Raw genomic sequence first — 27675 nt, 5'->3', positions numbered from 1 at the left:
CTTGCTATGGATGAAAGTACTGACATGACTGACACTGCAGAGCTAGCCATCTTCATCCGTGGGGTGGACTCCGATTTGCGTGTTACTGAGGAAATATTGGACATTAAACCGATGCACGGGACAACGACCGGAAAGGACATTTTTGAAAACGTATGTCAAAGTGTAACCGACATGAAACTGCCCTGGGACAAACTTATTGGTCTTACAACTGATGGAGCACCGGCTATGTGCGGTGAGAAAAGTGGACTAGTAGGAAGGATGCGAGAAAAGATGCAGGAGGAGAACTGTACTGGTGAGTTAACAACATACCACTGCATCATACACCAGGAAGCACTGTGTGGCAAAGTCCTGAAGATGGACCATGTAATGAGCACTGTAACGCAAACCGTAAACTTTATCCGAAGTAGAGGTTTAAATCACCGGCAATTTCAGTCCTTTATGCGGACTATAGATTCAGAGTTTGCCGACATTCCTTATCATACAGAGGTGCGTTGGCTAAGTCGGGGGAAAGTTCTCAACAGAGTTTTTGAGCTCAGCAACGAAATTTGTCAGTTCATGGACAGTAAAGGCAAAGACTCCACCGTTTTACGGGATGAAAAGTGGAAATGTGAGTTGGCGTTTCTAGCTGACATAACCGCACATCTCAATGCCTTAAACCTCCAGCTCCAGGGACGTGACCGCATGATCACTGACATGTATGACGCAGTGAAGGCATTTCAAGTGAAGCTGATTTTATGGGAGACACAAATGCTTCAGTGCAACTTGTCCCACTTTCCCTGTTGCCAAGTAATGCTGAACCAAGTCGGCACAACGGTGTTCCCAAATACGCACTTTGCTGTTAAACTGAGCGCACTGCGCACGGAGTTCGCACGGCGCTTTGGTGATTTTGAGGAACAAAAGAAGAATTTCGAGTTGTTTCGCAACCCATTTGCCGTCGACGTGGAATCTGCACCTGTTCAGATTCAGATGGAGCTGATTGAGCTGCAGTGTAATGGGACGCTAAAGTCAAAGTACGACACTGCAGGGCCCACAGAGTTTATTCACTCCATTCCCGCAGCAATGTCCCAACTCCGTCTACATGTGGCTCGAACCTTGTGCATGTTTGGTAGCACATATCTGTGTGAGAAGCTGTTCTCAGTGATGAAGACAAACAAAACAGCACACAGGAGTCGTCTCACTGATGAGCACCTTCAGTCCATCCTGAGAGTCTCCACAACACGGGACCTCACACCAAACATAAACCAACTTGTTGCCAAAAAAAGATGCCAATCATCCGGCTCTGATAAAATGGCATAAGAGCAAAGAAAACTGAATGTTTTGATTCATTATTTGTTATTGCTGAAAAGCACAAATTGTTTTTATATTTCCAGGTTTTGTTTTGTTTTGCAGCATGTTCATATTTCTATCTTGTATAATTTTGACAGGAGATATTTTTCTAACTTGTATAATTTTAACTGGGTATATTTTTATGGAGATCAAGATATTTTAAGTTATTTAAAGTTTAAGTTTATATATTCCAGAATAACATTCCTGTCCGTTTGTATTTATATTTATGTTAAAAGTTAGTTTTAGTGTGTTCAATAAATGTTTGTTCTGTTCGGCCCGCGACCTGAAGTGTGTTTTGAATTTCGGCCCCCTGTCCAATTGAGTTTGACACTCCTGCTCCAGACTGTTAGGATCCTGAACTCTCTCCCCCCTTCTGCGTAGCGTCCTGTACTTTTGCGCTATATTCTGACTGTCTGCTGTAGGCACACTTGCTCCATTTTTGCTCCTCTTATTTATTATGTTATTTGTTTATTTATTCATCACTCTTATTTAGTCATTGTTTGTGCCTTCTTGTTTTTACTTTTTGTGTTGTTTACTTGTATGTATATTGTGTACTATGTCTTGTCACCGTGGGATAGTGGGAACGTAATTTCGATTTCTTTGTGTGTCTTGACGTGTGAAGAAATTGACAATAAAGCAGACTTTTGACTTTTTTTTTACTTTAAAAATAAGATATGCTAATAGCTGTACACACAGAACGAATCATTTGGGACTAATCAGACACCCTTGTCGTATTTCACGCATTACCTTTAATCTAGGTGTCAACCCTGGGAAAAATAAAAAAAGCTTACTACTCGCAGGTTTTACGGCGGGTCGACTCCCTCCGCCATCTTCCCATGATCCACTAAGAAGAAGAAGATGAAGAAGAAAAAGAAGTAGAAGAAGAAGATTCGTAGCTGCAGCTGAGCAAACTCGTGTGTAGCAACGTCTGTGGTCGGTTGTTGTTTTTTCGTAACTAACGCTCTGCAAATAGGTTTTTCTGTCCGGACAAACAGGTCGCGCGCTGATGCTTCTCGGTCGTGTTTGCTTATTTGACCTTAGTCGCTAACAAAGAGAAACACACGCTACATTGTCAATAAGAGCTCAAGTGGGAATCTATTGGGAATGATTTTGGATTGTCGGGTCAACATGTGTGCAATACCGACACCAAAGTACGAGGTGAAACTTCGTGGAATAAAAGAAGAGAACGAGCAACATTTTCAACTGCTGAGCGAGGTTTGCAAGCACCCTCGTGTTGTGCTACACAGAACAGGTTTGTACACTTTGTTTTAAAATTTCAACGTATAGAAGGCCAGGGCCTTGCATTAACCATTACTTACCTTCGTTTTTTCTTCTAAGGACAAAGATATTCACACAAATCAGACTCACACCAATTCAATTTCAACCAATTATATTAAATCTACGTTCAAGAAAAAGCAATACGGCGCCGGGCGTTCTCCCCAAGACATGGAAGAACACACACAAAACAACTCAAACATTTTTACATACGTCACTTGGTTTCGTAACAAGAGCTGGCGACTATTAGTCTCGTCCTTTTTTGGATATTTTAGAGCAGGGGTGGGCAAACATTTTGACTTGCAGGCCAAATTGGGTTCTAAATTTTGACTGGGGGGCCGAACCAGGAGCAGATGGATGTAGTCTTTGTGTGAAGTAATATAAATAGCATGTAAAGGTACTTCCTTAAAGTCGGCCTTAAAACCTTTAAAAGTTAACATAAGTCGCAAACAGCATGCACCGAGCTTTCTGACACTGCTTCCGGGAGTAAATGCGCGGGCGGGTGTTTCCCCATCTACTGGGGAAACGCAGTCATTGCAGGGAAAATGACAAAAAAATGTTAAATAATACAAATACCGTATTTTTCGGACTATAATTTGCGTTATTTTTCATAGTTTGGGTGGGGGGTTGACATACTCAGGAGCGACTTATATGTGACTTTTTTCACACATTTTTACTTGATCATTAACACATTACTTACTTACTTACTAGTATAGTTGATCACTTCACATGTTGTTTTCACTTCAAACCGCATGAGGGCGCACTATGGCTGTGGAATAATTGGAGCCTCATTGACAATGAGTTCCATTTCCATTCACTGACTTCCGAAGTTGGGAGATTTAATGATTTGGAGTGACACAAATGATTTGATAAACTTGTTATTTATATCATAGTTATTTGACATCTAGTTTATTTAGAGTAGCAACATGTATCTAGACTTCAGTAATTTCCGATTGTCTAGGGAGGCCGTGAAGGCGGGGGGGTCGAGCGATCCAGGGCGCTTGCGTGTGTTGGCTCATATGTTGAGCTCTTGATTTGTGAAATAAAGAGCCGGTTACCAAACCCAGGTCTTGCCTGGTACTTTGGTAAAGCTACAATATAGTTACCGTAATTTTCGGACTATAAGTCGCACCGGAGTATAAGTCGCACCAGCCATAAAATGCCCAAAAAAGTGAAAAAACCCCATATATATGTATATAAGTCGCTCCTGAGTATAAGTCGCCCCCCCACCCAAACTATGAAAAAAAAACCGCGACTTATAGTCCGAAAATTACGGTATATACTAGAACTGTGGAATAATTGGGGCCGCAGCTGATGACGAGGCTGACGTCAGCGGCGCACGTAGGTCCGGAATCGACAGCTGTTTTTTTTTTTTTTGATTTAATGATTTGGAGTGACACGGATGGTTCGTTAAAATTCTTATTTATATTACATTTATTTGATATATCTAGTCTGACATCAGCAGCCCACGTAGTCCGGCGTCAACAGCTGTGTATTTTTATTTTATTTTTTGCACAGATTGTTTTTTTTTTTTTTTTTTTTTTGCACAGAGGATAAATATTCCGATGGATTTAATGATTTAGAGTGTCACGGATGGTTTGTTAAAATTGTTCTTTATATTACATTTATTTGATATCTAGTCTGACGTCAACAGCCGTGTGTGTGCGTGTTTTTTTTTTTTTTTTTTTTAAGTGACAAGATGAAGATTAGATTTGGAGTGACACTGATGGTTTGATAAAATGTTTGTTTATATTATTGTTATTTCATACATAGTTTATATATTGTTATATGGGCCTGGAGAAGAATTTGAACTGCAACTGACGACGAGTCCGACGTCAGCGGTGCGCCGCACACGCGGCGTTAACATAAAGGAGGACGAACTCGATCGATGGCTTTAATGATTCGGAGTGACACAGATGGTTTGATAAAGATGGTATTTATGTTATAGTTATTTGAATAAGTGTTAATGTTACATCAGGCCCGTTCTCAGCTTCTCCTTTGTGTTTGTCACGTTAGGATACCGTATCGTTAGCCTGTTGTTGCTGGTTCATGTCTGTTTTTGGTGTGGGATTTTGTCGAGTAAATTTCCTCCAAAATGCGACTTATACTCCGGTGCGACTTGTATATGGTTTTTTTCCTCCATATTGTGCATTTTATGGCTGATGCGACTTGTATTCCGGAGCGACTTTTAGTCCGGAAAATACAGTAATAATAATAATACGGATTAAACGGCCCCGTGGGCCGGATGTGGCCCGCGGGCCGTAGTCTGTTTTAGAGTCTAGTTATCCCCTCACCCGCAAGGCCTGCTACATCTTGTCCAATCCTTGTTTGGATATTTTTAAAGTCCAGTTCTCCCCTCACTCAGAGGGCCTGCTACATCTTGTCCCATCCTTGGCAGCGCTCGGCCTTTTTTCTGTCGCCTAGTCGTGTAAACAGTTTCAATCCTTCATCTCCTCGGTCCCGGTGAACTGTCTTGTGCGACGATGAACTCAAAACAATATTAATCCTGGCTAATGTTTTGTTGCTATGTTATCATTTGCCATGCCAACGGTCTCTGTCCACATTTCAATTCTCCATGCTTCAGAATAACACATTATTTATTTTCAAAACATTTTGCCCATTGAACATGTTTTTCTTGCTGGTGTCTAATGTTTACACGTGATGAGTGTATATGCATACTTCTGAATACTTCATAGTTACTCAGTTAAACTGATCATTGTTTGACATATATCATAATTTTCGGACTATAAGTCGCGTTTTTTCTCATAGTTTGGGTGGGGGGGCAACTTATAATAAGGAGCGACTTAGATGTGTGTTTTTTTTCAAACATTTTCAAAAAAAACCGCGATAAACCGCGACGTAGCAAGGGATTACTGTAATTTGAAGTGACGTCAGCAGCGCGGCGTGGCGCGGCGGTTGTTTACAAAAAGGATAAAGATTGATCACGGCATGACGAAGATGACGAAGGGCCCCACGTACTACCGGCATCATTAGCGGCTTTGTTTCTAAGTGACACGGAGGACGAAGAGTTTGAAGGATTTAAGGATTTGGAGTGACACAGAAGGTTTGAAAAACATGTTATTTATGTAATAGTTTTTTTTTAATAACTCTGAATGTTACGTCAGGCCCGTTCTCAGCTCTTCGTTTGTGTTTATGTCATGTTAGCATACCTATCGTTTAGCCTGTTGTTGCTCGTTCATGTCTGTTCTTGGTGTTGGATTTTGTCGAATAAATTTCCCCCCAAAATGCGACTTATGCTCCGGAGCGACTTATATATGTTTTTTTTCACGTTATTGTGCATTTTATGGCTAATGCGACCTATTTTCCGAAGCGACTTTTAGTCTGAAAATTACGGTATGAACTTTAGCTAAATCTCATGTTTTGTAATTCCAGATTTTCCAACTTCTTACTTTCACTTACCATATTGGCCCGAATATAAGACGAGGTTTTTTGCATTGAAATAAGACTGAAAAAGTGGGGGCCGGATTACATTCGGGGTCTCGACATTATAACCATTCACAACGCTAGATGGCGCCAGATATCTTTAAAGCGAAGTTACGTCACCGCGCCTTAAGTCGCGCGTGAGTTACCTCAGCTTATCGCGATTGTTGGAGCTTGTGTGCAGCGGTAAGTTAAAGGTTGCTGGTATCGACTGGGTATGTTGCTGTGATAGACTTAGACTTAGACTTAGACAGAACTTTATTGTCATTTTGTCAACACTAGGTGTGTACAAAACGAAATTTCGTTGCATACGGCTTTCAGCAATGTAGAGGTATTTCGGCTGGTTAAAAAAAGTGACATTCTATATAAAAATATGAAATAAGATAATTATAAAGTACAAAGTGCAGCAGTGATAAAGTATGTGAACAGTGCAGGAGACAAAAACAGTATTTACAAGTGTGCAGAGGAATGCTACGTTTGAATGTTCAGCAGTCTGACGACAGCAGGGAAAAAACTATTGCAGAACCTGGTGGACCTGCAGCGGATGCTGCGAAACCTCTTCCCAGAGGGCAGCAGGGAGAACAGTCCATGGTGGGGGTGTGATGGGTCACTGATAATATTTCGGGCTCGGGACACGCAGCGCTGGGATGACAAGTCCTGAATGGAGGGAAGAGGAGCCCCGATGATCCTCTCTGCTGTCCTCACCACTCTCCTCAGGTTCTTCCAATCGGAGGCGCTGCAACCTCCACACCACACCGAGAGACAGCTTGTCAGAATGCTCTCTATGGTGCTTCGGTAGAACGTCCTCATGATGGGTGGGGGCAGGTGGGCTCTCCTCATCCTCCGCAGGAAGTACAAGCGCTTCTGTGCCCTCTTGACCAGTGTTGTGGTGTTCACAGTCCAGGTGAGGTCGTCTGTGATGTGGACTCCCAGGAATTTAGTGCTGCTGACCACCTCCACAGCTGAGCTGTTGATGATCAGTGGAGCGTGGTGAGGCTGGTTCTTCCTGAAGTCGACGATGATCTCCTTCGTCTTCTCCACATTCAGGATCAGGCTATTTTCTCTGCACCAGCCCACCAACTGCTCCACCTCCTCTCTGTAGTCCAGGTCGTTGTTGTCCCTGATGAGGCCCACCACCGTTGTGTCGTCTGCAAACTTCACGATGTGATTGGTGGTGAACCTGGGGGCGCAGTCGTGTGTCATCAGGGTGAACAGCAGGGGGCTCAGGACGCAGCCCTGAGGGGAGCCTGTGCTGAGGGTGATGACATCGGAGGTGTTCTGTCCGACCCGGACTGACTGAGGTCTGTTGGTGAGGAAGTCTAGCAGCCAGTTCCGAAGGGGGGTGCTGAAGCCCAGGTGTTCCAGTTTTTCCACCAGATGTTGTGGAATGATGGTATTAAACGCTGAGCTGAAGTCCAGGAACAGCAACCGCACGTGGGTGTTCCTCTCCTCCAGGTGAGCCAGGCTCAGGTGAAGAACGGAGGAGATGGCATCCTCAGTGGAGCGGTTCTGCCGGTAGGCAAACTGGAACGGATCGAATGTTGGGGGGAGTCTGGAGACGATGTGATCTTTGAGCAGCCTTTCGAAGCACTTCATCATGATGGGAGTCAGTGCCACAGGTCTGTAGTCATTCCATGAGGTGATTTGAGGTTTCTTCGGCACCGGAATGATGGAGGCAGCCTTGAAGCACACTGGCACTTTGTGTGATCGTGTGCGTCTTTGACACAAAGTGAGTATAAACATTTATTGTTAATACTGTCTACTGTTGTGCCGTGTGTCTGATCGCGGTTTGTTTCGTGTGTGCGCCGTTTGATTGATAGCTTCGGCACGTTCCTTTGCCTCGCATTGTACGAGTAGCCGTTACGCAGTGGTTAATCTATTTTGTTGTCTCGATGACTTATGTTTGGTGTGTTGCCGAGAGTATTTCATTTATTGTTATTTACCGTAATTTCCGGACTATAAGTCGCGGTTTTTTTCATAGTTTGGGTGGGGGGGCGACTTATACTCAGGAGCGACTTATATATGTTTTTTTTTCACAAATTTTTACTTGATCATTAACACATCACTTACTTACAAGTATAGTTGACCACTTCACATGTTATTTTTAGTATAGTTGATCACTTCACATGCTTTGATATCTTTATCTTGAACATATTCAAAACATGAAAAATAGAGAGAAAAAAACAAGTAAAGTAATTAACACTTTAAAGCGCCATATCCTCTGGACATGTTCTCTGTCACCAGGATGACATAAAGGACGAGAAATTTGATTGATGGATTTAATGATTTGGAGTGACACAAATGGTTCGATAATATTGTTGTTTATGTGATAGTTATTTAAAATATAGTTTATATATCGTATGGGCCTGTGGAATAATTTGAACTGCGGCGCGGCACACGGCATTGTTGACAAAGGACGATCGATAAAAGACGAGAAATTTGATCGATGGATTTAATGATTTGGAGTGACACAAATGGTTTGATAATATTTTTGTTTATGTGATAGTTATTTAAAATATAGTTTATATATCGTTGTATGGGCCTGTGGAATAATTTGAACTGCGGCGCGGCACACAGCATTGTTGACAAAGGACGATCGATGGATTTAATGAATTGGAGTGACACAGATGGTTTTATAAACGTGTTATTTATGTAATAGTTTTTTTTAATAACTCTGAATGTTACGTCAGGCCCGTTCTCAGCTCTTTGTTTGTGTTTATGTCACGTTAGCATACCTATCATTTAGCCTGTTGTTGCTCGTTCATGTCTGTTCTTGGTGTTGGATTTTGCCGAATAAATTGCCCCCCAAAATGCGACTTATACTCCGGAGCGACTTATATATGTTTTTTTTCATATTTTTGGGCATTTTATGGCTGGTGCGACTTATACTCCGGAGCGACTTATAGTCCGAAAATTACGGTAGTATAGCGGACCCGTTACGCGCTGTTAGTTATGTCTACTAGTGTTGTGTGACGTCAGAAGTTGAGCGTTGACTTATGTGCTGTATTTCTGTCTGTTGCAGAAACACACGCACACACACACTCACACACACACACACACACACACACACACACACACACACACACACACACACACACCCTCCACACGCTTCATACAATAATCACACACACAAGAATCACATTCACACACCCAAAGACTCACCCATGTACTAGAGATGCACCGATCCGATATCTGGATCGGATATCGGCCCCGATATCAACAAAATTGATGGATCGGGTATCGGAAAATGCAGCCGATCTGTGAGCCGATCCTTTCCTTAATCTATTGGGACGCGGGCTACGTCATACGTCAGCAGCACGTGTGCCGCGGGACGCGGCTACGTCATACGTCAGCAGCACGTGTGCCGCATGCCACGAGAGTTTTCTAAACAAACGCAAACATGGAGCGAACGAAAGAGTCAGCTGTGTGGAGGTACTTTAAACTGAACACGCCAACTAGCTCGACGGCAGTTTGTAATGTCCGCAAAGCTAATGTTGCCAGGGGTGGTGGTAGTACTGCCAGGTATAGTACTAGTACTAAGCGGAGCTTGTTTTCAGGGAGCACTTCTCATTGCTGCTTAAATGAGCATTTAGAGCATCAACAGGTCATGAGTGATGTGGAACGGCACCTAATGTTTACATGTTTACTATTTATTTTAATATTTGGTTACTGTGTGCTTGATCACCCTTTCTATATTTGCCCAGTGCAGTTCCAGCTGCAACATTTGTATTTTTTTTTAAGAAGTTTGTATCCTAATTTACTTGAATTTAAATGCTGATACACTTTATTGCTGCTGTTGCACAATTTATGTTACAAATAAATAGTTCATTGCATGAATCTGCTTTATCTTGTTACATTTTGTCTTAGGAATGAACTGTGTAGTCATGCCTGATGCCATTGCCTTTAGTCTTTTCTGTTCCACATGTAGAGGTATGTAGCTTGTTAAGTCAACCATAATATCGGATCGGTATCGGGTATCGACCGATACGCAAAACCACGGCATCGGTATCGGTATCGAAACTGAAAAAGTCGGATCGGTGCATCTCTACCATGTACACTACACACACCTGCTCTCACATCCTTATGACCAAACGTGTGACTATACCTTTTGCCAGTTTGCCTGTATGCCCCTATGAGCCACAGGGCCTGTTACCTTTTTGCCGGTAATTCAGTAAAGCAATCAAAACTGAACCACGTCTTCCCTCCTGTGTTCTGACCGACACCCGGGGGCAAAAAGAGCATAACCATAAGAGCCAACCCCGTATACAGTCCTCAGGCTCCCCAACAATAGCGGTAGCAGTTTGCTTTATTTTATTGCAGTGTTTTTCCTTATTCAGATTTGTTTCAAGACTACAGTTACAGTTAGACTTCACTTTGACGGTTAATGCAGTTATTGCAATTGTGTTGTTCTATCACAGTAGATTGGTTTCTTTACATTTCAAAAACCAGAAGCCATTCATTTACAAATGTGATTGCACTTTAGTTTACATATTTAAATGTTCAGATGTTAAGATGTGATAGACAATTTTTGCATGATTTGAATGAGGCAAAATAACATGCTTTTTCTCTCGAATATTGTGTTGTAATCATTTGTTTCAGATGTACTGTAATTATTTTCTGTATAAAAATTAAATTTGGTGTTCAAAAAGTCTTTTTTTCAAACTTGAGTCAAAAAGTCTTTTTTCAAACTTGAGTCTTGATAAAGAGGGGGTCGTCTGATAATCAGGGTCGTCTCATATTCGGGCCAATACGGTACTTTGTAAAGAACCACCTTCAATCGTTAGAAATAGGAATATGTTTTTATTTCAGTGCAATCTTCATTTACGCTAATGTAATTGCGTAATATGTCATTGAGCAAATGCGTTTTAAGGTTTTTGCCTATGAGGCTCACGAAAAGTCCGCAGAACACCGCAATAGTGTTTAAACACATTCAAAAAAAAAAGTTGATCCATCTATTCATTTTCCATGCTGCTTGTCCCCACGGGAGTCACGGGCATGCTGGAGCCTATCCTAACTGTCATCATCGGGCAGCAGGCACTGCGGTATAGCCAGCCGTCTTTCATTTTCTCGTGGTAAAGCCAGTCGCTCTGAAAAAGTGTGTCCATAGGCGTTGCGGTAAAAGAGAGCAAAGATAAAGAAGTGTGATAGCAGCGCGATGTAAACGCCATAAAAGAGAGTTAAGGGAAATCATAGCAGTGCGATAGCATGTAAAGACATCTGGTTTGACAGCGTCGAAAGAGCGGTGAATGAGAAGAGGAGGTGCCATAAAGTATGGAAGAAATCTAAAAGGGAGGCAGACCGAGTGCGGTATATAGAGGCAAGGAGGGCGTCACGGACAGCAGTGTGGGAGGCCCAAGAGACCAAGAGGAAAGCATTTGCAAGTGAATTGGAGAGTGAGAGAGGACAAAAGAGCTTCTTCAAGATAGCGAAGCAAATGGTTAAGGAGAGGCGTGATGTGACCGGTGCAAACTGTGTGAAGGATGAGGATGGCAACATCGTGACAGACAACAGAGGAGTGAAGGAAGTATGGCGAAGGTACATGGAGAAGTTGCTGAATGTGGAGAATGACTGGGATGGTGAGGCGGGATGCGACAAAGTGGAGGGTGAATGTGGCCCGATCACACGGACAGAAGTGGGAAAAGCCATGAAGGCCATGAAGGATGGAAAGGCAGCTGGACCATCTGGAGTGGTGGCAGAGATGCTAAAGGCAGCGGGAGACGTCGGTGTGCAGTGGATGACCGACCTGTGTAACAGTGTCATCGCTGAGGGGCACATTCCGGAGGACTGGACAAGAAGCGTCCTGGTGCCTCTATTCAAAGGGAAGGGGGACCCACTCGCCTGCGGGTCATACAGGGCCATAAAGCTGCTGGAGCATGGAATGAAGTTATTAGAGAGGGTGTTGGAAAGGAGGGTGAGGACACGGGTAAAGGTGGACGAGATGCAGTATGGCTTCATGCCTGGTAAAGGTACAACAGATGCAATTTTTGTCATCCGACAGATGCAAGAGAAACACCAGGAGAAGAGGAAGAGGTTGTACTTCGCTTTTGTCGACCTGGAAAAAGCGTTCGACGGTGCCAAGGGAGGTGGTGAGGTGGGCCCTAAGGAAGTCGGGTGTGGAAGAGGGACTGGTAAAGGCTGTGATGGCTCTCTATTGCAGAGCCTGCACAACTGTTAGAACAGGGGTTGGCGACAGTAATGGGTTTGAAGTAAGGGTAGGGGTGCACCAGGGATCAGTGCTCAGCCCATTACTGTTTGCTATCGTGATGGATGTGGTATCGAGGGAAGTGAGGGGTGGACTACCATGGGAGCTGCTCTACGCGGATGACCTGGTATTGATGGCTCACAGCCGAGAAGACCTAGCTAGGAAGCTAGCGGCCTGGAAGACATGCCTGGAAGTGAAAGGAATGAAGGTGAATGCGGCAAAATCAAAGGTCATGGTCGGTGGTGCTGGCCTGGGAGTGATATCGCAGTCAGGAGCATGGCCATGTGGAGTTTGCGGGAAGGGAGTGCAAGCTAACTCTATCCAGTGCAAGGGTTGCCAGAGATGGGTACACCGAAGATGCAGCGGAGTAAAAGGCAGCCTACTAGCTGCAAGTGTGACCTTCCATTCATTGCAAGCGGTGTAGGGGAGAAGTTGCCCAAGCAGACCCAGCTGAGCAAGAGGGGCTCGTGGTAGATGGGGAGATGTACGAGGTGGTGGACAGCTTCTGCTACCTTGGAGACATGCTTAACGCTGATGGGGGGGTGGACCTAGCAGTGACCACAAGGGTGAGAAGCGGGTGGAAGAAATTCAGGGAACTCATGCCCTTTTTAACATCTAAGGCCCCATCCCTGAAGATGAGAGGCCAAGTGTACTCAGCCTGTGTCAGAAGTAGTATGACGTACGGAAGTGAGTAGGGGTGTAACGATTCATCGATACACATCGATTAATCGATATAATGCTCTACGATTTGTTGGCATCGATGCTAAACGTAAACATCGATCTATATCGCCCGTTTTTGACCTCGGACATTAGACGCGACTTTATTTTGAAATCCAGTTCATTGTTGCTTGCTTCCTCTTTCTGGGAGCAGTACGCGGCGTGTTGTGTTGTGAGCAGAGCAGGCACGTGAAAGGGGAGCCGACAACTACGCGGCTCCTGGGCTGGTGCTATGGCTAGTGTCCAAGAAGTTAGTGTATAGTTCTCTGGTATTGCAAGAGAATGTTTTTTTTTTTTTGCATTTGGATTAGAACATATGGTCAAGGTGTAATGTTTACTACATTCATTATAAAGAACTTATTTTTGTTTTGTAATTAAATAGTTCAGTAATGCACTTTAAAGTTAATGGTATTACAAAAAAAGAAAGAATATTCATTTTTCTTTACTTATATGAGAAAAAATATAGGAATTTGATAAAGTTCAGTGTTTAAAATAAGCACTTTGTATACTACAATACTCTTGTAATTTCCTAAATAGAGTTTGCAGTACCTTGTTGATTTTGCGTATGAATTGTTATAAATCAGGATATTGTTCTATATCGATCGTAGAGCACTATAGAGGCTTTGCAGCTGACGTCATCAAGCTACCCACATTAGCTTGGCGGCCATCTTGGCGGTCAACTTTTCAGTGCCGGTCAACGACTCACACACGCTTTCTTGTTATATGAGCTTAAAAATGCCGGATACCTGCTGTGCTGTTGGATGTAGCAATAGACGAGGCGATAAACCAAATCTTAGCTTCTATAGATTTCCGGCGAACATGAAAAAACGTGATAAATGGATCGCGGATATTCGTCGTGAACGATGGAAACCTACGATTTACACAAGGATATGCAATGAGGACCATATCAGGTATGTAAACAAACTATTCACCCCTGATTTGTTTCACAAAATGTGAAATAATACAATATGGGATGATACAAATATGATTGTTGAAAATGCTGGGTGCATTTTTAGAAAGGCAGCAAGAGCAGCAAGGCAGGGAATGGGATGATTTCTTCAGTTCACCCCCCCGTTTTTATTTTGTGTTTATTTTTTCATGATGCTTCATCTGATTGGCTTGAAAACGTTATCAATGTAAATATTGAACTTCATATTGGAATTGAACAATTAATTCTCGAGTGAATGCATTAGGAAATTTCCCCAAAAATTATTATGAACCTTGTGAAACAATTTTTTTTTAATGTAGCATTTTTTAACAAGAGGGTTTTTGTTACTTCATTTGGCACAAGGTAAAATCTACATTGGTAAAGTTTTCAAGCCATTGGCACAAGGTTAAAATTTTTATTGGTTAAGTTTTCAAGCCAATCAGATGTGGCATCATGCAAAAATAAACAAAAAATAAAAATGGTAGCAACTTGAACAGACAGGTACAGTATCCGAATGATTTCACTCTATTCAGTTTTTTAATATGTCAAGTTATGAAATGCCATTACAAAACAAATCGACGAGGTAATTATAAATATCTGGATATGAGCGTTCAGGCAGGTCGGCTGTTGCAAAATGCTCGGGCGATTTTAGCATGCTTCTCGGTAAAAGGTACGGATCCGTTGTGCCAACAAGGTTCAACTTCTCTCTGTAACGTTTCTTGGAGTCTTCATCCAAATGCCTAACTTCGTTGGATAGCAAATCAGCCGTAATTCGGAAGAAATCGGTGAAAACGTAGCGCAGAAATCAGACAATCCATACAAACACGTAGGAACGAGCTGACGAGTTGACCGCCAAGATGGCGGCATAACACAAAATCACGTGATAAAACCACGTGACTGCAAAGCCTCTATATCGTGGTGTATCGTGAATGAATCACAGCAGGCTTTAAGATATCGGCAAATATCGTATCGTGGTTCTTTGTATCGATATGATATCGTATCGTGACAAAACCCGCGATTTACACCCCTAGAAGTGAGGCATGGGCCCTGAAAACAGAACACGAAGACAAACTAAACAGAGCAGAAATGAGGATGATCAGATGGATGTGTGGTGTGTCAATGAGGGAGGAAAAGACCAGTGCAGAGCTGAGACAGAAGATGGGAGTGGAGGCCATAGTGGATGTGGTGAGGAGAGGCAGACTGCGATGGTATGGACATGTAGTGAGGAAGGACGAGAACGACTGGGTGAAGAAAGTTATGTCGTATAACGTAGAGGGAACAAGACCCAGTGGCCGACCTAAAAAGACCTGGCAGATGACCGTGGCAGCCGACATGAAGGCACTCGGCATCAACCACGAGATGGCCATGGACCGTTCCCGGTGGAAGAAGGCCATATCGAGAACCCTTAGACTTAGACTTAGACTTAGACAGAACTTTATTGTCATTTTGTCAACACTAGGTGTGTACAAAACGAAATTTCGTTGCATACGGCTTTCAGCAATGTAGAGGTATTTCGGCTGGTTAAAAAAAAAGTGACATTCTATATAAAAATATGAGATAAGATAATTATAAAGTACAAAGTGCAGCAGTGATAAAGTATGTGAACAGTGCAGGAGACAAAAACAGTATTTACAAGTGTGCAGAGGAATGCTACGTTTGAATGTTCAGCAGTCTGACGACAGCAGGGAAAAAACTATTGCAGAACCTGGTGGACCTGCAGCGGATGCTGCGAAACCTCTTCCCAGAGGGCAGCAGGGAGAACAGTCCATGGTGGGGGTGTGATGGGTCACTGATAATATTTCGGGCTCGGGACACGCAGCGCTGGGATGACAAGTCCTGAATGGAGGGAAGAGGAGCCCCGATGATCCTCTCTGCTGTCCTCACCACTCTCCTCAGGTTCTTCCAATCGGAGGCGCTGCAACCTCCACACCACACCGAGAGACAGCTTGTCAGAATGCTCTCTATGGTGCTTCGGTAGAACGTCCTCATGATGGGTGGGGGCAGGTGGGCTCTCCTCATCCTCCGCAGGAAGTACAAGCGCTTCTGTGCCCTCTTGACCAGTGTTGTGGTGTTCACAGTCCAGGTGAGGTCGTCTGTGATGTGGACTCCCAGGAATTTAGTGCTGCTGACCACCTCCACAGCTGAGCTGTTGATGATCAGTGGAGCGTGGTGAGGCTGGTTCTTCCTGAAGTCGACGATGATCTCCTTCGTCTTCTCCACATTCAGGATCAGGCTATTTTCTCTGCACCAGCCCACCAACTGCTCCACCTCCTCTCTGTAGTCCAGGTCGTTGTTGTCCCTGATGAGGCCCACCACCGTTGTGTCGTCTGCAAACTTCACGATGTGATTGGTGGTGAACCTGGGGGCGCAGTCGTGTGTCATCAGGGTGAACAGCAGGGGGCTCAGGACGCAGCCCTGAGGGGAGCCTGTGCTGAGGGTGATGACATCGGAGGTGTTCTGTCCGACCCGGACTGACTGAGGTCTGTTGGTGAGGAAGTCTAGCAGCCAGTTCCGAAGGGGGGTGCTGAAGCCCAGGTGTTCCAGTTTTTCCACCAGATGTTGTGGAATGATGGTATTAAACGCTGAGCTGAAGTCCAGGAACAGCAACCGCACGTGGGTGTTCCTCTCCTCCAGGTGAGCCAGGCTCAGGTGAAGAACGGAGGAGATGGCATCCTCAGTGGAGCGGTTCTGCCGGTAGGCAAACTGGAACGGATCGAATGTTGGGGGGAGTCTGGAGACGATGTGATCTTTGAGCAGCCTTTCGAAGCACTTCATCATGATGGGAGTCAGTGCCACAGGTCTGTAGTCATTCCATGAGGTGATTTGAGGTTTCTTCGGCACCGGAATGATGGAGGCAGCCTTGAAGCACACTGGCACTTTGGCTTGGTCCAGCGAGATGTTAAAAATGTCTGTGATGACACCAGCCAGCTGGCCTGCACATTCCTTGAACACCCGCCCAGGTATGTTGTCGGGGCCTGGGGCCTTACGTGGGTTGACTCTTCTCAGAGTCTTCCACACGTCGGCTGAGTCAAGGCAGAGGACCTCCTCTTCCTGGTGGGGAACAGTTTTAACTGCCGGAGTGCTGTTTAGTGCCTCAAAACGCCCAAAGAAGTTATTTAGACCATTTAGGAAGTCAGCATCAACCTCACCCACCGGGGGGGAGGGTGAGTTGTAGTCCGTGATCGCCCGTATGCCTTGCCACATACTCCTGGTGTTATTGGCGTCGTGGAAAAAATCCTGAATTTTCCGACTGTGGCTTCGCTTCGCTAGCCTGATGGCACGGTTCAAGTTGGCTCTCGCTGTCCTCAGTGCCTCCTTGTCGCCAGACTTGAAGGCTGAGTTCCGTGCTCGTAGCATATGACGTACATCCTCAGTCATCCAGGGTCGTTGGTTGGCTCGGGTGATGATGTTCTTAGTGGTGCTGACGTCCTCGGAGCATTTGTTGATGTAGGCTGACACAGTCATGGCGTACTCATCAATGTTGATCTGATTGTCATATGTTGCTGCTGATTTGAACATGTCCCAGTCAGAGCACTCAAAGCAGTCCTGGAGTGCCTCCATGGCCCCCTCAGACCACACCCTCACCTGCTTCACTGTGGGTTTTGCTCTGATCAGCAGGGGCCTGTATGCAGGGGTTAGCATAACAGATAGGTGGTCTGAAGAGCCGAGGTGGGGGCGGGGGGCTGCTCTGAATGCATCCTTTATATTGGTGTAAACCAAGTCCAGAGTGTTCTCTCCCCGAGTTGGAAAATCCACGTGTTGGTAAAAATGAGGGAGAATAGTCTTCATGCTAGCCTGGTTGAAGTCCCCAGCAATGATGAAAACCCCCTCTGTGTGCGTGGATTGCAGCTCACTGATCGTCCGATAGAGAACCCTCATGGCCTCTTTAGTGTTAGCGCTAGGAGGCACGTACACAGCCGTGATGCTAACAACAGTAAACTCTCTGGGCAGGTAGAAGGGTCTACAGTTAACAGTCAAAAGCTCGATGTCCGAAGAGCAGAAGCTGGCGACAGAACCCAGTCCAACCCAGCGGCGCCTGGAAAGCGGACTTTAAACTGATGATGATGATGTTTTCAAAATAAAAAAATAAGCATTTCTAATATGCCTCACCATGTTGTATTTTTATTTTTCAAAATGAAAAATGTGTTATTGACATGTACGTTTAAAATAGCCTCAGCAATGTGTTTTAATATAATTGGGTCACATGACCTCAGAGCTATTGAGCTAAAATGCTAATATTTACAGTAATAAAATCACAAAAAATATTTGAAGCATTGGAATGAAATTTCAAGAGGTGTATCTCAACCAGATCGTTTTTGACTATCATCTGTCTCAGTTTGGGGTCAATAGATCACATGACCTGGAAGCTATTAAGTTAAACTCTAATTTTGATAGTAATAAATTCAGTGAAAAAAATTAAGCATTGGCATGAAATTCCAAAAAGAGTATCTCAACAAGCCTAGGTGGAACTATCATCCTCCATAGTTTGGGGTCAATAGGTCACAAGACCTGGGAGCTATTGAGCTAAAACGCTAATACCGTAAATTTCGGACTATAAGCCGCGACTTTTTTCTCAAATTTTGAACCCTGCGGCTTATATAGGATTTTTTCCGTGATTTTTGTGATGACTTGATCACTTTTATACACTCGTAAAAAGGCTGTGGACCGCTGTTGTGCGGTGCCGCTTTGCTGGGCGGAGGGATATGTGACACGGTCACTGGGGATAAAAGCTTTTATACACAAACCGTCAAACTGCCGAGGGAATTTACTGCGATTCTGCTAGTTGCGGTATACATTCCGCCTTCCAACATCGAAGGCGACAGGATCGCGGCTCTTAGTGAACTGTACCAGGCTGTCAGTGAACAACAGACGGCGCACCCTGACGGTTTCACCATCTTCGCTGGGGATTTTAATCACGCTAACCTGAAGTCTGTTTTTCCGAGGCTTCACCAGCATGTTAATTTTCCAACACGTGGCGACAGCTTCCTGGACCTGGTCTACTCTTCACATAAAGGAGCTTTCAAAGCCGCCCCCCTCCCCCATCTTGGACTTTCTGACCATATCACTGTTATGCTTTTGCCCGCATACAGACAAATGGTGAAAGCATCCAGGCCGGTTCGCAAGCGGGTTAGAGTGTGGCCTGAGGGTGCCTCTGATGTGCTTCGAGACTGCTTTGGCTCTACTGACTGGGAAATGTTTAAGCAGGCGGCCACTTGCAATGATCGGACGGACATAGAGGAGTATACTGACTCTGTTTCCTCTTACATCGCGAAGTGCATTGATGATGTGACCCACTCGAAATACATCGTCACTCGGGCTAACTGGAAGCCATGGCTGACTGGGGCTGTCCTCAGGCTGCTGAGGGCCAGGGACAAAGCCTTCAGAGCGGGGGATGAGGCTGGCTTGAGGACAGCGAGGGCCGACCTGTCCCGGGGCATCAAGGAGGCGAAAAGGGCGTTCTCTTGCAAGATTACCGCCCACTTCAAGGACGCACGGAGCCTTTGGCAGGGCATTCAGACCATCACGGACTACAAGCCCGCGCCGCAGAGCTGTGAGGGCGACGTCCGTCTGCTCAACGATCTCAACCGCTTCTTTGCTCGCTTCGACGCTCAGAACAGCACTTGCCCGCTGAAGACCCCTCCCCCTCCACAAGAGCAGCCCCTGTGCCTCTCTGCTGATAGCGTGAGGAGGGCGCTTGCCGCTATCAACACCCGTAAGGCGGCGGGCCCTGACAACATCCCAGGTCGAGCGCTGAAGGACTGCGCTGGGGAGCTGACGGGTGTCTTCACGGACATCTTTAACATTTCCCTGCAGCAGGCCGTCGTCCCTTCGTGTTTCAAGGCTGCCACCATCGTACCTGTGCCGAAGAAACCTGCCCCGTCCTGCTTCAATGACTACCGCCCCGTGGCACTGACGCCCATCATCATGAGGTGCTTTGAGCGGCTTGTCATGGAGCACATCAGATCCATTCTCCCCCCCACCATAGACCCCTTCCAGTTTGCGTACCAAGCCAAACGGTCCTCTGAGGATGCCATCTGCTCTGCCCTCCACTCGGCCCTCACCCATCTGGAGAGTAAGGACTCGTATGTGAGATTGCTGTTTGTGGACTTCAGTTCTGCCTTCAACACCATTGTGCCACAACGACTCATCTGCAAACTCGCCAAGCTGGGCCTCAGTACCTACCTCTGCAACTGGCTACTAGACTTCCTCTGTCAGAGGCCTCAGGTGGTGCGTGTTGGCGACAAAATCTCCGCCAGCATCACGCTGAGCACGGGGGCCCCCCAAGGCTGCGTGCTCAGTCCGCTGCTCTTCACCCTGCTGACGCATGACTGCGCTGCAACCTACAGCACCAACCGCATGGTGAAATTTGCTGACGACACGACTCTGGTGGGTCTCATCACCAAGGGCGACGAGACTCAATACAGGTTGGAGGTTGACCTTCTGACCACGTGGTGCAAGGACAACAACCTCCTGCTGAACGTCAACAAGACCAAGGAGATTGTTGTTGACTTCCGGAAGGGTCACACCCAACACCTGCCGCTGACCATCGATGATGCTGTGGTGGAGAGGGTGAGCAGCACCAGGTTCCTGGGGGTACACATCAGTGAGGATCTCTCCTGGTCCACCAACACCGCATCACTGGCGAAGAAGGCCCAGCGCCGCCTGTACTTCCTGCGGAAACTCAGGCGAGCAAGTGCTCCTCCGGCCGTCATGACTACATTTTACCGTGGCACCATTGAGAGCGTCCTCGATTGTGAGTGATGTGAGTCACCCCGCTCACTCTTTGTTCGATCTTCTGCCCTCTGGGAAGAGGTACAGGAGCCTGCGCTCCCGCACCACCAGACTCACCAACAGCTTCATTCTCCAGGCTGTTAGGATCCTGAACTCCCTCCCCCCTTCTGCGTAGCGTCCTGTACTTTTGCGCTATATTCTGACTGTCTGCTGTATGCACACTTGCTCCATTTTTGCTTCTCTTATTTATTGTGTTATTTGTTTATTTATTATTTATTCATCACTCTTATTTATTCATTGTTTGTGCCTTCTTGTTTTTATTTTTTTGTGTTGTTTACTTGTATGTACATTGTGTACTATGTCTTGTCACCGTGGGATAGTGGGAACGTAATTTCGATTTCTTTGTGTCTTGGCATGTGAAGAAATTGACAATAAAGAAGACTTTGACTTTGACTTTGATTATGGGGGGCTTATATAGGATTTTTTCCGTGATTTTTGTGACGACTTGATCACTTTTATACACTCGTAAAAAGGCTGCGGACTGCTGTTGTGCAGCACCGCTTTGCTGGGCGGAGGGATATGACATGGTCACTGGGGAGAAAAGTGGTGTGTTGTCGCATGTCCATCCGCCAGGCAAATAGTGCCGTAACATTTACACAAAGATGAGACAGAACGAGTTCAAGACGGACATTACTGAAAGGAAGCTTTTATACACAAACCATCATTATGGGGGGCTTATATATGATTATTTCCGTGATTTCTGTGATGACTTGATCACTTTTATACACTCGTAAAAAGGCTGTGGACCGCTGTTGTGCGGCACCGCTTTGCTGGGCGGAGGTATATATGGACACGGTCACTGGGGAGAAAAGTGGTGTGTTGATCGCATGTCCATCCGCCAGGCAAATAGTGCCGTATAATTCACACAAAGAAGAGACAGAACGAGATCAAGACGGACATTACTGAAAGGAAGCTTTTATACACAAACCGTCATTATGGGGGACAAAAGAAATGCATATGATGCCGCTTTTAAGCTAAAGGCAGTTGATGACATTGTGTTGCATCACCCTTTTCTTTATTTCGTGGTCCCGTCTACTCTGGAGCTATACGTGTCGCTCGCTAGTTTAATGTAATTTAGCGCTTCGTGCATGAATAAAATTAGCATGAACAGACCCTCATCATGGAATATGCTAGAAGAAATGCATAAAACCGACGACGAAAGAGATACTGAGAAAGTGTGTGGCAAAGGATAACTAACGCTATTCCAGTCGGAAGACTTCGATGGTTTCAATGCACAGGAGGAAGATGAAGACGATGAAGCTCTTTTTTTTACTTTTACTTGTATGCTTTTTTAATCAGCCCTGTTAGTGCTGTGCTACCGTGTTGCTGCTGTGTTACCGCCGCGTCTCAGTGACTTTTACCGGTATGTTTTATTTAATCAAACCCTATTAGTGCTGTGTTACTTCCGTGTTGCTGCGGTATTACTGCCGCGTCACAGGCAGTGTTTGGAAAGAAATGTTAAGGTATGTTATTAAAACTTTGAGGGATCGAAGGTCACGGTCATTCAGTCTTGGTTTCCGGCCGTGGCGGTTACGTGCAGTGATTTCACCAGATTCTCTGAACCTTTTGATGATATTATGGACCGTAGATGTTGAAATCCCTAAATTCCTTGCAATTTTGCTTTGAGAAATGTTGTTCTTAAACTGTTCAACTATTTTCTCACGCAGTTGTGGACAAAGTGGTGAACCTCGCCCCATCCTTGCTTGTGAATGACTGAGCATGTTTGGGGCGGCTCCTTTTATACCCAATCATGGTACCCACCTGTTCCCAATTAGCCTGATCACATGTGGAATGTTCCAAATAGGTGTTTGATGAGCTTTTCTCAGCTTTCTCAGTATTTTTTGCCACCTTTCCCAACTTCTATTGATCTTGTTGCAGCCATGAAATTCTAAGTTAATTATTATTTGGCAAAAAAACAATTAAGTTTATAAGTTTGAACATTAAATATGTTGTCTTTGTAGTGTATTCAATTGAATATGGGTCGAGAAGGATTTTCAAATCGTTGTATTTTGTTTTTATTTACATTTTACACAATTTCCCAACTTCAACCGAATCCGGTTTGTAGATGGTTTGATAAACGTGTTATTTATGTTAGTTATTTGAATAACTGTTAATGTTATGTCGGGCACGTTCTCAGCTCCACGTTTGTGTTTATGTAACGTTAGCATACCGTTGTTGTCTGTTCTTGGTGTTAGATTTTGTCAAATAAAGTTCACCCAAAAATGCGACTTGTACTCCGGTGCGACTTATATATGTTTTTTTCTTCTTTATTATGCATTTTATGGCTGGTGTGATTTATACTCTGGAGCGATTTATAGTCCGGAATATACGGTAATCCCTAAAACACTTCTGACTGAGCCATCACTCAGAAATGTCCACGTATTTCCACAAATAAACAAGGATACCCGCCTAAAAATGCCATCAGTCAGTTTTCTAATGTCAAACAGTAAAGTCGTAAAGTGAACTTGATTTTGCGCTCTGAATAAGCTTTGTTGTAAATATAAATTATTACGTGTGTTTGTGTTTGCAGACATTATTGAAGATTTTGGTCCTGAGCATCAGGAGCCAGAGCGTCGTCATGTTAAAGAGGAAGAGGTGGACGTAGAGGTCCCCCACTTTGAGCAAAAGCAGCAGAAGACTCCTTTAATCAAAAAAGAGGAGTCGGAGGAGGAGGAAATCTACAAGTTGACATCGACTGCTTTTCTTGTGAAGCATAAAGATGGAGTTCCAAGTGGGGCAAGCAAAGGCTTGGCTTCATCATCAGATAGTGATGACACGTCTCATGACGATTATGATGATGATGATGAGTATAGCGGTGATATTACAGGTCACTCTGAAAACAAACACTGGAAATGTTCTCAGTGTTGGAAAATATTTGCTCATAAGAGTAGTTTGAAACTACACACAATGATACACACAGGAGAGAAACCTTTTCCCTGCCCAGTTTGTGGCCAAAGATTCTCTCGGAAGGGTTACTTAAAAAAACACACACGGACCCACACTGGTGAGAAACCGTTTTCCTGCTTAGTTTGTGGCCAAAGATTCTCTCAGAAGGGACATTTAAAAACCCATTTAAGAACACACACAGGTGAAAAACCTTTTTCCTGCTCAGTTTGTGGCCAAAGATTCTCACAGAAGGGAACCTTAAAAACACACACAAGAACCCACACTGGTGAGAAACCATTTTCGTGCTCAGTTTGTGGCCAAAGATTCTCTCTGAATGGTCACTTAAAAAGTCACACAAGAACCCACAGTGGTGAGAAAGCTTTTTCCTGCTCAGTTTGTGGCCAAAGATTCTCACAGAAGAGAAGCTTAAAAACACACACAAGAACCCACACTGGTGAGAAACCTTTTTCCTGCTCAGTTTGTGGTCAAAGATTCTCACACAAGGGAAGCTTAAAAACCCACACAAGAACCCACACTGGTGAGAAACCTTTTTCCTGCTCAGTTTGTGTCCGAAGATTCGCTTGGAACTATCAGATTAAGAATCACTTGTGCGTTGGTAAAATGAGCAGCGATCAATGAAGATTATGTATCAATGATAATTATGTTCTATGTACATTCTTGTCGTAATACTAAACTTATCTTTCCATTTACCTCGGTGAAAAGTTCATGTTTTAGTTTTTAATGAATTTGAAAATGCTGTGACATGTCGTTCGTTAACATAGTTGGAACAACCCTTCATTGTAGTTAGCATTTTATCTTGTTTTGAGATGTGAATTTTAAACCTTCTTTGTCTTTAGTATTACTGGTATTTAGTTTACTGGGCAAATTTGTTTGTTTCTATTGATTTGTTTTTTCTGAAAGTGTTGTATTGTTTAATTTTTATAGTTTTAGTGTTACATTTTTATGTAATACAGTAATCCTTCATTTATCTCGGATAATTGACTCCAAGACCACCCACGATAGGTGAAAATCTGCGAAGTAGGAACTATATATGTTTTAATTAGAAATATAAACACATATGTATTAAAATTTCCATCATGTGGTGTTTCCTGTTGGCCCCTAGAGGGCATGAATGTATTGCAAGTCAATTAGAAGAGTGGTCTGTCCTTGCCAAGCAATGCAACATCACTAACCCTGGCGACATCATGCATCGCGAAACCAAAATAAGTCACAGTTGCGCATGAATCTCCTGTTGCATTGTGCTCCAGTGCACAATATTAAAGCTTTTTAAACCCTCCCCAATACATCTGTGTGACATAAACATTTCCCACTCCCTTAATAACCATTGCCACACTGCTCTGTGCATGTATTGTATGGAAGTAAATCTGTCCCATCAAACTTTGAATCAGAATATGTACCTGTACTGATCTCCCTGTGCGTTATGTACTATGTACGTTATCACAGTTCATCAGCAAGCCAAACTCGGGTATAAAACACTTGAGATTCATAGCATCTTACTCCCTTTATTTCCGCATTCCAATGTAATACACGAGTAAAAAGCCATTGCCTCCGTGAGCATGAGAAGAGAGGAGAAAGTTTCACCTGGATGACGCGAGAAATGTTCAAGTCTCTCAAGCTAATTGGTTGATAAGTCACTTCAACGAAAATATGCACAACTTCAGGTGTATTTCAAAATAAAGATCCAGTTTGCTTCTGAACCATAAATAACTGCTTGTGTGTGTTTCTTTACATAGAAAACATTTCTTAGCATAACATATACATTCAATAAATCCGTTTTAAAGAACACGTATCATGGAAAATCAACTTTTTTTGCTTTGAAAATAATTTTCTTCTGTATCTGGAGTATCCAGGAGTGTAGAAAAGTGTAATACAGTAATCCCTCATTTTTCGTGGATAATTGGTTCCTAGACCACCCGCGATATGTGAAAATCCACGAAGTAGTGTCACCCATTGTGTATCGATAAGTGTATATTAAACCATATAAGTGCATATCTTATCATTAGAACATTAGATAATAGTTATAAACGTACCGTATTTTTCGGACTAAAAGTCGCTCCGGAGTACAAGTCTCATCAGCCATAAAATGCTCAATAAAGGAAAAAAAAACATATACGTCCCACTGGAGTATAAGTCGCATTTTGGGGGTAATTTATTTGACAAAATCCAACACCAAGAACAGATATGAACCAGCAACAACAGGCTAAACGATACGGTATGCTAACGTGACAAACACAAACGAGGAGCTGAGAACGGGCCTGATGTAACGTTACCAGTTATTCAAATAACTATAACATAAATAACACCATCTGTGTCACTCCAAATCAATAAATCCATTGATCGAATCCTTCGTCCTTTCTGTAAACAACACCGCGTGTGCGGCGCGCCGCTGACGTCGGACTCGTTGGCGTCAGTTGCAGTTGAAATTATTCCTCAGGCCCATATAACAATATCTAAACCAGGGGTGGCCAACCCGCGGCTCGCGAGCCGCATGCGGCTCTTTGGCTGGTTTCATGCGGCTCTTTTACGTTCATATCAACATTTGTGTTTATTTTTCGTGCGTATTTGCTTCGCTTGAGTTCAATATGGTATTTTGGTCAAACGCGCATGCGCGTGAGGTGAAATCCCGCAAAGGAGGAGGGACAACCCCATTTGAGGAGTGTCAATTTCGCTCTCAAAATGGCAAGGAAAAAATGCACAGCTAAACGAATATATGACAATGAACACAGGACGTTTTTAACAGAGTTAAAGTTAAAGCCATTCTGCCTGATATGTCGGACGTCATTAGCGCATTTAAAAGCTTCAAATGTTCAGCGCCACTTCAGCTCACTTCATGCCAATATCGATAAGGACTTTGCAAAAGGGACTGAATTTCGCAAGCACAAGTTTGGACACTTTGAAAAGTCAGGCAGAAAAATAGGTACAGTTTTTCAAAAAAAATTACGAAGCACTCAGAGACTGTCACACTTGCGTTGTTTCAACTGGCTTGGAACATTGCACGGGCTAAAAAGCCATACAATGAAGTGGAGTTCGTTAAAAAATGCCTCAGTGACGTTATTGAAATCTTGTCTCCTGAAAACGACAAACTAAAACGAATGGTCTGTCCCGCCACACATAGTAAGTGAAAAAACTTATGTTTTTGTTTGTGGAATTTGTTGAACTGAGAGTTTGTCTGTGTGAGACAATGCACACAATGTTCATTGTTGAAAATGTGGTCTTTGGTCTGTGGTTTTAGTACTGTAGGAGTCAATTTGTCATTATCATGTTGGTGCGCGACATAATGTCACACAATAAATTTGGCTGAGCAGAGGGGTGTGCGTGTGTGTGTGCGTGTGTGTGTGTGCGTGTGTGTGCGTGTTTGTGTGTGTGTGTGGGTGTTCATGTGTGCTCGTGTGTGATGTGGCTCTTTGCGATGACAGTAAAAAATGTGGCTCTTAGTCTCTGACTGGTTGGCCACCCCTGATCTAAACTATATATCAAATAAATATAATATAAACAACAATTTTATTGAACCATCCGTGTCACTCCAAATCAATAAATCCATCAGAATCTTCGTCTTCCGTGTCACAAAAAAACCCACAGCTGTTGACTCCGGAACTACGTGCGCCGCCGACGTCAGACTAGATATATCAAATAAATGTAATAAAAACAACAATTTTGTCGAACCATCCGTGTCACTCCAAATCATTAAATCCATTGGAATCTTCGTCGTCCGTGTCACTTAAAAAACATTGTGACACGGAACTACGTGTGCCGCTGACGTCAGCCTCGTCATCAGTTGCGGCTCCAATTATTCCACAGATCTACGTATATATAATAGTCACTCCCCGTATGCCGCCGATTGTGGCTGGGACTCCCCGTATGCCGCCGATTACGGCGGGGACTCCCCGAATGCCGCCGATTGGGACTGGGACTCCACGTATGCAGTCGATTGCGGCTGGGACTCCCCGTATATGCCGCCGATTGCGGTGCAGACTCCCCGAATGCAGCCGATTGCACGCGGACTTCCCGAATGCCGCCGATTGCGATTGCGGCTGGGACTCCCCTCCCCGTATGCCGCGGATTGCGGCTGGGACTCCCCGTATGCTGC

General features: G+C 44.2%; 1 long non-coding RNA gene across 1 annotated transcript; it reads left to right on the top strand.

The window, feature by feature from the left end:
* The first annotated feature begins 1934 nt into the window (after window positions 1–1934).
* On the top strand, window positions 1935–23329 carry LOC119135962. The gene is made up of 2 exons (XR_005100647.1): window positions 1935–2578; window positions 23212–23329. It is a non-coding gene; the product is annotated as an uncharacterized LOC119135962 (long non-coding RNA).
* The last annotated feature ends 4346 nt before the right edge of the window (window positions 23330–27675 follow it).

The sequence above is a fragment of the Syngnathus acus genome, chromosome 16, assembly GCF_901709675.1.
Source record: "Syngnathus acus chromosome 16, fSynAcu1.2, whole genome shotgun sequence".
NCBI lineage: Eukaryota > Metazoa > Chordata > Actinopteri > Syngnathiformes > Syngnathidae > Syngnathus > Syngnathus acus.
Note: the sequence above shows the minus strand (reverse complement) of the source record. Positions and strands in the feature narration are given on the sequence as shown.